This window comes from Artemia sp. Qi Xiang Cuo, chromosome 10 (genome assembly GCF_049724085.1).
Source record: "Artemia sp. Qi Xiang Cuo chromosome 10, ASM4972408v1, whole genome shotgun sequence".
Lineage (NCBI taxonomy): Eukaryota > Metazoa > Arthropoda > Branchiopoda > Anostraca > Artemiidae > Artemia > Artemia sp. Qi Xiang Cuo.
Genome location: NC_142803.1, coordinates 14,505,686 through 14,517,905, shown reverse-complemented (window position 1 = coordinate 14,517,905; position 12,220 = coordinate 14,505,686). Strand labels below are relative to the sequence as shown.

General features: G+C 35.4%; 1 pseudogene across 1 annotated transcript in view; it reads right to left on the bottom strand.

Annotated features, from left to right (window-relative positions):
• Positions 1 to 12,220, bottom strand: part of LOC148947501 (heparan-sulfate 6-O-sulfotransferase 2-like) — a 142,353-nt pseudogene that overhangs the window by 88,212 nt on the left and 41,921 nt on the right. The window contains exon 3 of the transcript XR_016142366.1: positions 7,909 to 8,033. The product of XR_016142366.1 is annotated as a heparan-sulfate 6-O-sulfotransferase 2-like (transcript). The remainder of the gene's footprint in view (positions 1 to 7,908; positions 8,034 to 12,220) is intronic.

Sequence of the window (12,220 nt, the reverse complement as noted above, 5' to 3'; positions counted from 1 at the left end):
TAAGTTTTGCAGTGTGCCTATTGTTTACATACAGGATTGATTATTGGGAAGGGGGGGATGTTTAATCCCGGGTGTGTCAGAAAAATCTAATGGATTGAAGGTGAGAATTTAACGATGTTAAAACAAATCAAAAGACACTATGTGAATCGAAGTTGTCAAAATGACGAATTCGTAATATCTTAGGAGTTGCTAAGGGTGTTAATTTAAAATTTTCAGGGCCACTATTGCTACTACTATTGTGACTTTAACTGTGACTACCAGTGACTGCGGCTATTACTACTTGTAACTGTGCATCCGTGACTACTTGAGACTATGACTCCTTGCGAACTGTAGCTATTCAAGACCGTGAATACTTGTGAATACTGCTAACAACTTATGACTATGACTGCAACTGCTTGCACCTGAGTTTAACTGTATCCTGCTGGTCAAAATGATATAGTGTATCCAGGTTGTCAAAAGAGTTTATCTGCAATATCACATGAATGGCTAAGGTTATTTAGTTAAATTTTTCAAGGAACATCGTGGGGAATATTAAACTAAATCAAAAGACATTATACGCATTCAGGTTGTCAAGACGGGTTTCTTCATTGTTTCAATAACAGTTAGAAAAGAGTATTAAGCTGCAACATTCAGAGACTGTTAAAGGGGATGATGAACTTAAAGCCACTATGTAAATTCCAGTTGTTAATGCATAAAGCTGAACTGCTAATAAATCTCAGGAACTGCTAAGATTACTAAGCTGAAAATTTCAAGAAATTTTCATTTGTATGTTGAACTAAATCGAAAGAAACCATGTGCATTCTGGTTGTCAAAATGGCTTGTGACTGATCTTAGGAATAGGTATGGTTATTTAATTGAATTTCTTAGAAAATTTTGAGGGGTGTGTTGAACTTTTCAAAAGATACTATATGCACCCAGCTTGTTAAAATGGAGTGTGCAGTATCCCAGCAACAGCTAAGGGTATACAGTTAAAACCTTCAGAGAATGTTTAGGGATAGCTTGAGCTCAATCAAAAGATACTATGTGCATCCCGGTTGTCTGAAAGACGTATCTACAACATCTTAGGGACAGCTAGTGGCATCTAGCTGTAGCTTTTCGCGAGTGTTGAAACGATGTTGAATAAATCAAAAAGTATTAATTAGAATTAATAAATTACAATCAAATGTTGTAATTGGCAAGCCAAAGACCTGCAAAACATGAAACTTGTTTGTTATATTAATCAGTAGCAGAACTTTGCTAATTAACGAACACTATTTAATTAATAAAAATTACCCTAAAAAGAAGGTTTTCAATGAAACGTAAAGAGAAAAATTAAAGCTCAAAACGACCAAGAACAATTATTCAGGAACAAACGAGACCAAAAACGAATAGAAATGAAAATTAGATAACTATATCAAATATAAAGATGATAGATACTTATATATATATGAAAAGATAAAGCTTAAAATCACTAAAAATTAAATCTAATATTCAAAACATATTATAGACATTTTTTGTACATTTCTGACAGTAAAAAAAAGAAACGAAATTTTCATTCGCCGAGATTCCTAGAAATCAATATCACTATATATTTGTGTAAATTTTCAGTCTATTTTTTGTAGTTCTATCCTTATATTTTAATTATGATTGTGATTTTTTTTATTTGTCTTCGGGTTAAATTGCATGGTGACGCAGAACACCGTCGTCCAAGGATTCTATATAGGTGGAGACCTGTGGCCGGGCGTATGCTCCAGATCTATGGACAACGGTCTCTGCAAAGGGCTGCCTAGAATCTGTCGGGATACCTACAAGACTGGGGGCCTTTCGGTCAACTCCGTTTTCACTTGACGAGTGAGGCTCCTCGAGGTAATTATAACGTAGTAAACGACACAGTATTTGCATGATATTCTGATTAAAGGATGATGGTTCTGGGTGTGGTCTGTACTGGTGGGCTCTTTCATGCTTAAAACCCTCTTCCTAGATAATTTGTCTGCTATTGGTTGCCTCCCCGTAGTAGCATAATATTTGTAAGAATGAATATAAAATGAGTCGGAGGCAATAGGTTGGAGATTGTCTTGGCAGGATTGTGACTCTTGTTAGTAGAAGAGCATCGCCAAGAGCTAAAACTATGTTGTGACCAAGATGGGCCCAGGATTGCACAAAGCCTCCATTCAACTGGAGGTCCCAAGGACGTCTTGCTGAACAGTTTTAAGCCAGCTTAAGTGCTTCGGTATATACCTGAGAAGATGTTTTGGTCTCCGCCTTGCACAGGCTCTGGGACCATTGCTTTTCCTCAGGCCAAAATAATTTCAATGATTTAGCGAATATAAATTAATTCTTTATGCTTGTGTTTTATGATTAATAGAAATGAGGATCTGCTTGTATAGGAATTATCTGAGAGGTGGATCATATGAAAATAAGAGGAAGGTAAAGAAAGTTGAGAAACCACTAAAATATAAACTAAGGGGTTGCGAAGAGGAGGCCGTGGATAAAATTGCCGAGGATCTGGAAAATGTAGCTAGATGGCATAATAGTTGATTGCTGCAATGGCATGTTCATAAATTGAGAGGGAGATGTCTGTCTGGACTTGTCCCATTTAAAGATAGGAACGGTCCACAATTAGTGTTAAGGAAAGAGTTAGAGAGAGGTGGAAATAATATTTTGAGCATGTTTTAAACTAGGAGAGAGTTACAGGTAAAGATATAGAGGAAAATGAAAAGTTTGTAACACCCCGGATTTGAAGGAAGATTTATTTTGTGAGGAGGAATAAGTGACAGTACTAAAAGGATTCAAAATAATAGGGCCTCAGGTGCTGATCGTGCGGTAAATGAGTTTCTTAAATACCATATGGTGGCTGTGAGGCTACAAATAGGTAGCTGAAAATTGTTGAATATGATTTTTGAAAAAGAAAAGTACCTAGCAATTTTAGGAAAACCCTGCTTAACCCCTGTATAAGAGAGGTGATAAGAGTGAGTGGAGTAATTATAGGGGCTTTAGCCTTGTTTATTTAGGTATAAAATTTCTTAGTATGACGATAATTCTTAGACTTATAGATGCTGTAGACAAAGTGTTAAGAGAAGAACAGTGCGGTTTTAGGAAGGCTAGAGGATGTGTCGACCAAATTTTCATTCTTAGATTAATTTAATAATTGAGAAGCACAGGAATAATCAAATACATTTAGTCTTTAGTTTTATTGCTTATGAGCAAGCTTTCAATTGAGCTGATAGAAGAGCCTTAGCGAAGGTCTTATATTTGTATGGTATACCAGTCAATTACATTAAAGTGATTAGTGCTATGTACGAGAATAACCCTGCTGCGGTCAAGGTAGGAAATGAGGCTAGTACCTGGTTTCGTATTAAACCAGGAGATAAGCAGCATCATCTGGTTGGAAAATTAAATCATGAGATATTCAATATATCTCAATGGTTACCCCCCAATGTCAAGATTGACATAAAATTGCAACTGGCCCCATCCAATTTCATTTTGAGAAAAACACTTCCTGCAGCACCCGATGCAAATGTCATTATCACATTGGCAATTCTCCACGTCCGAAAACAACAAGTTATGAGCTCTGTTGCATTGGCAGTGGAAAAGCTAAGAGCCAATAGTAACAACCTTAAACTTCTTGTCACCCTTACGATCACCAATCAACGTCACATTGCCACCGGCTCTCGTAGCTATAGCGATTCATCATTTATCAATGGAGAAAACCCATCAAAATTGGCTTTGGCCTTTGTGAAGAGTGGTAGTGCCGTTGGATCCTGGACTGAATCCCCCCATGATTTTAATTTTTTCGGTCTATCTAGCCTTCTGTGCAAAGTGAATGGTATTCCACTTTACACTCTATCTTTTGACAAAAAATCCTATAGAACTCTGCACGAGTTGACCTTGCAATCCCTAGATCATGACTCTCAATTATTTGAAAATGGAATAATCGATTCAATGTTTTCAAAAAATCATGGGGTAATTGTTTTGGACTTGTCGGGGACTCAGGATATGACCATATTACGAACAGGGAATGTAAGCTTAGAGTATACATTTACCGATGCTTTGACTGAGAGTATCACGCTAATATCACTGAGTCATTTTGAAACCTATTGGGAGATCATCACCAGAACCAGAGTTCTACATAACCGTGAAACGGTAGCGATCGACTGAGTATAGGGGTAATGGATACAGACTCGTTCACGTACTAGTGTGTCTATTATTAGACACCTCTGGCCTTCGCTGAAAAAATTCAGTGTACTACTACTACTTTCTTTATTGCTGATAGCAGTCCGTCGACTGTGAACACTGGCCATTGGCTATGCATCTTTCAAACAGCGAAGAATAGTGAATTTTTTGATCCTCTTGGCCTATCGTATAAATTCTACGCTCCATATATCAGCAACTTTATTGAAAGCAGTGGGAAAATCATTATTCAAAATCAACGAAGAGTACAAGATTTAGCGACCAAGACATGTGGCTTTCATGCACTACTCTTTTTAATGTTCAGATGTCCTGGCTATACCTAAAAACAGTTTCTCGACATCTACGTTGACTTACCTCGATTGAATGACTTTCTAGTGGAAAATATACTTACAAGCTTGTTTAATATTGATTTTTGTGCACTACGAATAAAATGTTCTAAAAATGTATTTTAAATTGTTTATTAATAAATGATAAAAATTTATATAAACGATAAAAAACGACTTTTCTACTCTTTAGATTTCATCTTCTACTAGGTATAGGTATTTGTCGACAACAACTAATGCAGGTAGATTATCTGAATTCACAGTGTACTGATCCTGATGTACTGCAATGTCAGGGTCACATTTTCTACAGTAGAGTGTAACTTCAATCTTGTCATATCTCTTTGTATAGTCAATGATACTATTCTCATTCATTCTATAGAATTCACATGTTTCAATTTGCTTACGTGAAGTTATTTCACAAAGAGTGTCTTCAAGTGGCAAATCACACTCCGTCACAACCAAATAAAAATCAGTGGACTTATAATCATAAAATCCATTTTCTTCGAGACAATGACGCAGAAACCAAATTCCTTTGTTGTTCCAACAGTTAAATCGCTGACTCAGTTCCTCCTTCCAGAACAATCTAAAACCATGACGATACCAATCTCGTAGCAATAAACTAAAATCGCTCTTAGGATTCTTTCAAATCATACCTGGTTATGTTTTCTGCCATTGATGACATTTATAATAATGGCAATTGGAGCGTAGGTAGCCTCTAGGATGGGAGTTACAAACCTCTTCAAGACAGGAATCACAATCCTTAATTTTTATAGCATATCCTCTATGCAATTTACGAGGGTTGCATAATCTACACTTTTCATCATACTCATCAATCATTGTGCAATTCTCACATGATGACCAGCTGCCCAGTGTATACATACATAGCGGGCATGTATGAAATTTTTTTTTCATGTGTTGAAACTCTCACTGTCATAATGAAACTGAGGTACCAACAACAAAAAATTATCTGAGATAGAGAGAGGAGTAAATCATCCTTGAGCACCATCTTTCTCATGAAAAAAAAGACCTAAATTTCAAAACTAATGTTTAAAAGCATATCCACAATATAATTTTGCCGTGTCGTGATCAATATATCGATAAATTGGGTAAATGCATTTGGACCACGACATAGAAGTTTCATACAACAGTCTAATGATGGAGAATCAATTTTCATTATATCGACAAGCATTCCCCGAGAAAATATCTTCCTTTGAATAGACAACTCTAGAAAATCGTCATCTAGAATCAAATGTTTTTCCATAAGCACTAGATTTTCCATGATTCGCTCTTTCTTAAATCTATCCATTTTTTTTTTTAGTCCTAACTCTCTCACAACCAACTACAGACCCACCAGAATTTTTTTTTCTAATCTAAAAAATATACGCTAGTCTACTATAGAAAGAAAAATACCTTTGATTTAGAAACAATTTTATTGAGTATAATTACAACAATAATAATATTCACTGATGCATTTTGTTCTCATCAATATATTTCGATAGGACATCTAATGCTGACCGAAGTTTATTCATATGGAGAATTTTCCAGCAAAACATAGTTACTCCTCCTGCTTAAATTTGCTTAATGATATCACGTATTTAGCATACATATTGTCCCATTCAAGGCATAGTCTACAGCCTCCGGCTATTTCCACAGCCATAGTGGGTACTCGTATATCGTTGCTGCTGATGCCGGATCCATCCTTAATCTCCAATAATGTAAATGCACCACTCATTTTTCTCTACTAATATACTGTCAAATAAACTATTCTCTTTGAATTCAATTCTCTTACTAATATGAATTGTGAAAAGAAACATTCCTTTTATTCAAATCCCAATTACCAATCAAGTTATTGTATATGGAGTTACCTCCGTTCTCTGATTGGCTCCTAAAAAACGGATGTTTACTCAAAAACCAGTCTGATTGAGTTATATAATTATGACCATACTCTCAAAACATGTTAGACCACATTATAACTTGCCAACTTAAAAAAAAAAAAAATATCTACGTCAAACTGTGTGAGGGAGTTCTGACTCTCTTTGAAAAGGTGTAGAGGTCCCAGCAAATAGCATAGGAAGGAACATAGTGCCATAGAAATGGAATTCCATGTGAGAGGATACTCACTCTCTTTGAAAAGGTGTATAGGTCCCGTAGAATAGCATAGGAAGGAACATAGTTCCATAGAAATGGAAGGCCATTTGAGAGGATACTCACTCTCTTTGAAAAGGTGTATAGGTCCCGTAGAATAGCATAGGAAGGAACATAGTGCCATAGAATAGCATGGGAGGGAACATAGTGCCATAGAAATGGAACATAGCACTCTACTAGCACTTCAGTGAAAATGAATTATATTACAAATATTCCTTTTCCAGTTATTACTGCTTTAAAAATGAAAATAAAAATTAAAGTGAAATAAGATCTTGAACTGGTGAGCTTCCAACAATTAATACCATTATAGATCAAATATTCATTTTGTTTTTATTAGTTCTTTCTAATAATGTTCAAGATATATATAGTTTTCAGCACAAGTGCCAATGACGCAGTAGGTTATTAGAATTTTAAAGTTAAGGAAAGAGGCAGCCCCCAAACTCATGTTTGTAGTGATTTTTGTTCCTTTTAAGTCTGATTTGAATGTTCAAATTAAGTTATACTCGTTTTAAGATTAATTTATGGATTTATATTAGCACCTGTTGTATATTTGTTTGCTATGATTGTTTATTTAATTTCTGTTTTTGGGTTTCATTCCTTCAATAGTAAAAGATGTTTTTTTTAGCTTGATTTGCATATTCAATTTAAGATTTACTCGTTTTAAAATTTATTTATTCATTTATGTCAGTACCTATTGTATGTTTTTTCACCACGATTGTTTATATAATTTCTGTTCGTTTTGGGTTTCATTTATTCTTTAATAATAATTTCTGGTCGTTTTGAGTTTACTCAAAACGATTTTACTCAAACCCTTTACTTTAATTTGAAAAACTTCTGTTTTGGAAAGTATTTTTGATTAATAGTTTTATAAAGTGGATTATACACCACTTAAACGTGTTTAAAAAAATTTCGATTGTACTGATGTGAGTTTCATGTACCAGTTTATTCAATACATTTTTATTGAAAAATTATTGCATTTTGTTCTATCATATTATTCTTGGGAAATATTGCATCATAGAAACAAAACTTATAAAGCAGAGAACAGCTGTCTGCGGTGGATTAGGAAATCCTTGTCAAGCGGTGATTACTTGTTATATACTTTTGTTTATCGATCTATGAGGGAGACAAAAAAATTGGCGAGGTCCCATTCTAGCCTATTGTTATTTGGTTTGAATTCATAACAAATTTAGCCTTTTTTTGGTGTGATTATGCTTTTTCCTATTGTACCGGCTACGTATTGGACCACTCTCAACTAAAAGAAAAAACTGACCTCTTTATCTGCAAAGGTTCCCAAAGAGACAAATGAGCACGTGCTCCCATCTACTAACTTTTGAGGAGCTCCACTGCTAGATAAACTCGACGGCACTGGCACCTTACCAGCTCCCACGTTCAAGACTAAAAATAATCCGGTAGTGAGGTAAAGTAACGTTTAGCAATAAAATCAACATGTTATCACGCAGCAAAAATTTGTCATGGATCATCCACGTTGATCACGTTGACCACAACGCAGCGGTTATCCTTTTTTCAAATGCTATTGAATAATCATTGTTAGTATCTAATTAATAATTCACATTGTTTAAGACAACACTTATGAGTTTACTATTAAAACAAAAACAAATTGTAAGTCTTCCAACAGCGACCCCCCCCCCCAAAAAAAAATCCAAAATTCCTGACCCTTGACATAAAAGGTTTTCAAAATGTCCATCCTTCTTTTCCAGTTTCTTCAATCATTAAAAAAAATCATTCTTTTGTTTAAGAATACTTTTGAATACTAATTTTACAAATCTTTTTCCTAACTTGAAATTTTTCAAAGAAAATTAAAGAGTCATATTTAAACTCAAGACCAACAGAAATAAAGTCCTATGATGATTCAAACCCAAAAGAACCAGAAATTTCCACTAAGGAATGAATAAAACCCAAAACTAACAGATATTCAAATAAATAATCACATGAAACATAAAGACAGCCATTAGCAATAAGGATTGGCTACTGCCATCTTCCTCCTTCCTTAACAGTAAAAGTTCAAAAGCTTATTGTGTCACTTGCACTTTATTAATAATTGTGCTTCATTTTTTCAAAACATGGACAACAAATAAAAAAAATTGCAATGATAATCAAGATAGCAGGACAGAGCTACTACTACAACTACTACTATTAACAGCTCACCGCAGCACCAAGCCGCCAAAGGCCAATACAACTACGCACGCTCTTTTTCCATCTCAATCTTTTAAAAGCCTCTCTCTTTACACCCTCCCAGAAAGCTCCCGTTTCCCTTCTATCTTTCTTTACGATGTCGTGCTACCCTAGCCGTGGAAGACCAAATTTCCGTTTAGTCCTACACGGTCAGCCAAAAACTACAATCTTTGGCAATCTTTTGTCCTTCATATGCAGAATGTGCCCCTGCCTTCTCAACATTTCTCTCATTATGGCCCTAGAAAGTTGGACTGAACTACACATTTCCTACAGCAATCAGTATGAAATACGGTCAGTCAGTCGGGTACCCAAAACAATCCGTAGGCGATAAATAAAAGTTCAAATAGGAATAAAATCCTTTTAATAGACAATGTTTCACAAACAGTGATAGAAATTCACAAAAAAATACCAAATATTTCGTTTAAATATGCAGTGACCGTTATGAGTTTGATGTTTTACTACTGATGACGGTCACTGCATATATGACCGAAATATCTGTTATTTTTTGTGGATTTCTATCACTGTTTGTGAAACACTGTCTTTTACAAAGATTTTATCCCTGTTTGAACTTTTATTTATCGTCAAGGAAAGGCAGTGTGGTCTCCGAAATTAATCCGTAGGCAATTTCTTTGGTGAAAATCTAGCAAATATTTCCTCCGTTTTTCTGGGCGCCCATGCTTCATAACCATATTGGACCAGTGTCATCACTGTAGCTTCTAACATTCTAATATTGTTTCACAAACTTATCTTCACAAACTTACACACTTGGCTCGCAAACTTACTTGGCTCACAAACTTATCTTCCTATTCTTTCAAACTTTGCAAGACTGAAAAACCACCCTGAGCCATGGCTATTCTACTTTTAACATCTTCAAGGCACCCACCGTCTTTGATAATACTAGCGATGTAGGTGAAGCTATCCTCTTGATTGATCTTCTCGTTACCCAACGTCACCTTTTTATCTTCACTTATTCCTAACCTTAGCAAATTAGTCTTCCTAACATTAATTTTCAAACCTATTCTAGCATCCTGAACTCGCAAAACCTCTAAAAGTTTATTCATTTTACCATACTTTCATCTGGGATGCTTAAATCAACAGAATAATCTAAGTCAAGGAAAGTTTTCTTGTTCATTTAACTTCATCCCGTGCTTCTTCAGACCAAGTATAAATATAAATTGGCATAGAGCACAACCCTGCTTATCCCCTGGTTTAATACGAAACCAGGTACTAGCCTCATTTCCTACCTTGACCGCAGCAGGGTTATTCTCGTACATAGCACAAATCACTTTAATGTATTTGCCTGGTATACCATACAAGGATAAGACCTTCGCTAAGGCTCTTCTATCAGCTCAATTGAAAGCTTGCTCATAAGCAATAAAACTAAAGACTAAATGTATTTGATTATTCCTGTGCTTCTCAATTATTAATCTAAGAATGAAAATTTGGTCGACACATCCTCTACGCTTCCTAAAACCGCACTGTTCTTCTCTTAACACTCTGTCTACAGCATCTATAAGTCTAAGAATTATCGTCATACTAAGAAATTTTATACCTAAATAAACAAGGCTAAAGCCCCTATAATTACTCCACTCACTCTTATCACCTTTCTTATACAGGGGTTAAGCAGGGTTTTCCTAAAATTGCTAGGTACTTCTCTTTTTCAAAAATCATATTCAACAATTTTCAGCTACCTATTTGTAGCCTCACAGCCACCATATGGTATTTAAGAAACTCATTTACCGCACGATCAGCACCTGAGGCCCTATTATTTTGAATCCTTTTAGTACTGTCACTTATTCCTCCTCACAAAATAAATCTTCCTTCACATCCGGGGTGTTACAAACTTTTCATTTTCCTCTATATCTTTTCCTTTAACTCTCTCCTAGTTTAATACATGCTCAAAATATTATTTCCACCTCTCTCTAACTCTTTCCTTAAGACTAATTGTAGACCGTTCCTATCTTTAAATGGGACAAGTCCAGACAGACATCTCCCTCTCAATTTATGAACATGCCATTGCAGCAATCAACTATTATGCCATCTAGCTACATTTTCCAGATCCTCGGCAATTTTATCCACGGCCTCCTCTTCGCAACCCCTTAGTTTATATTTTAGTGGTTTCTCAACTTTCTTTACCTTCCTCTTATTTTCATATGATCCACCTCTCAGATAATTCCTATACAAGCAGATCCTCATTTCTATTAATCATAAAACACAAGCATAAAGAATTAATTTATATTCGCTAAATCATTGAAATTATTTTGGCCTGAGGAAAAGCAATGGTCCCAGAGCCTGTGCAAGGCGGAGACCAAAACATCTTCTCAGGTATACACCGAAGCGCTTAAGCTGGCTTAAAACTGTTCAGCAAGACGTCCTTGGGACCTCCAGTTGAATGGAGGCTTTGTGCAATCCTGGGCCCATCTTGGTCACAACATAGTTTTAGCTCTTGGCGATACTCTTCTACTAACAAGAGTCACAATCCTGCCAAGACAATCTCCAACTTATTACCTCCGACTCATTTTATATTCATTCTTACAAATAATATGCTACTACGGGGAGGCAACCAATAGCAGACAAATTATCTAGGAAGAGGGTTTTAAGCATGAAAGAGCCCACCAGTACAGACCAAACCCGGAACCATCATCCTTTAATCAGAATATCATGCGAATTCTGTGTCGTTTACTACGTTATAATTACCTCGAGGAGCCTCACTCGTCAAGTGAAAATGGAGTTGACCAAAAGGCCCCCAGTCTTGTGGGTATCCCGACAGATTCTAGGCAGCCCTTTGCAGAGACTGTTGTCCATAGATCTGGAGCATACGCCCGGCCACAGGTCTCCACCTATATAGAATCCTTGGCCGACGGTGTTCTGCGTCACCATGCAATTTAACCCGAAGACAAACAAAAAAAAATCACAATCATAATTAAAATATAAGGATAGAACTACAAAAAATAGACTGAAAATTTACACAAATATATAGTGATATTGATTTCTAGGAATCTCGGCGAATGAAAATTTCGTTTCTTTTTTTTACTGTCAGAAATGTACAAAAATGTCTATAATATATTTTGAATATTAGATTTAATTTTTAGTGATTTTAAGCTTTATCTTTTCATATATATATAAGTATCTATCATCTTTATGTTTGATATAGTTATCTAATTTTCATTTCTATTCGTTTTTGGTCTCGTTTGTTCCTTAATAATTGTTCTTGGTCGTTTTGAACTTTAATTTTTCTCTTTACATTTCTTTGAAAACCTTCTTTTCAGGGTAATTTTTATTAATTAAATAGTGTTCGTTTATTAGCAAAGTTCTGCTACTGATTAATATAACAAACAAGTTTCATGTTTTGCAGGTCTTTGGCTTGCCAATTACAACATTTGATTGTA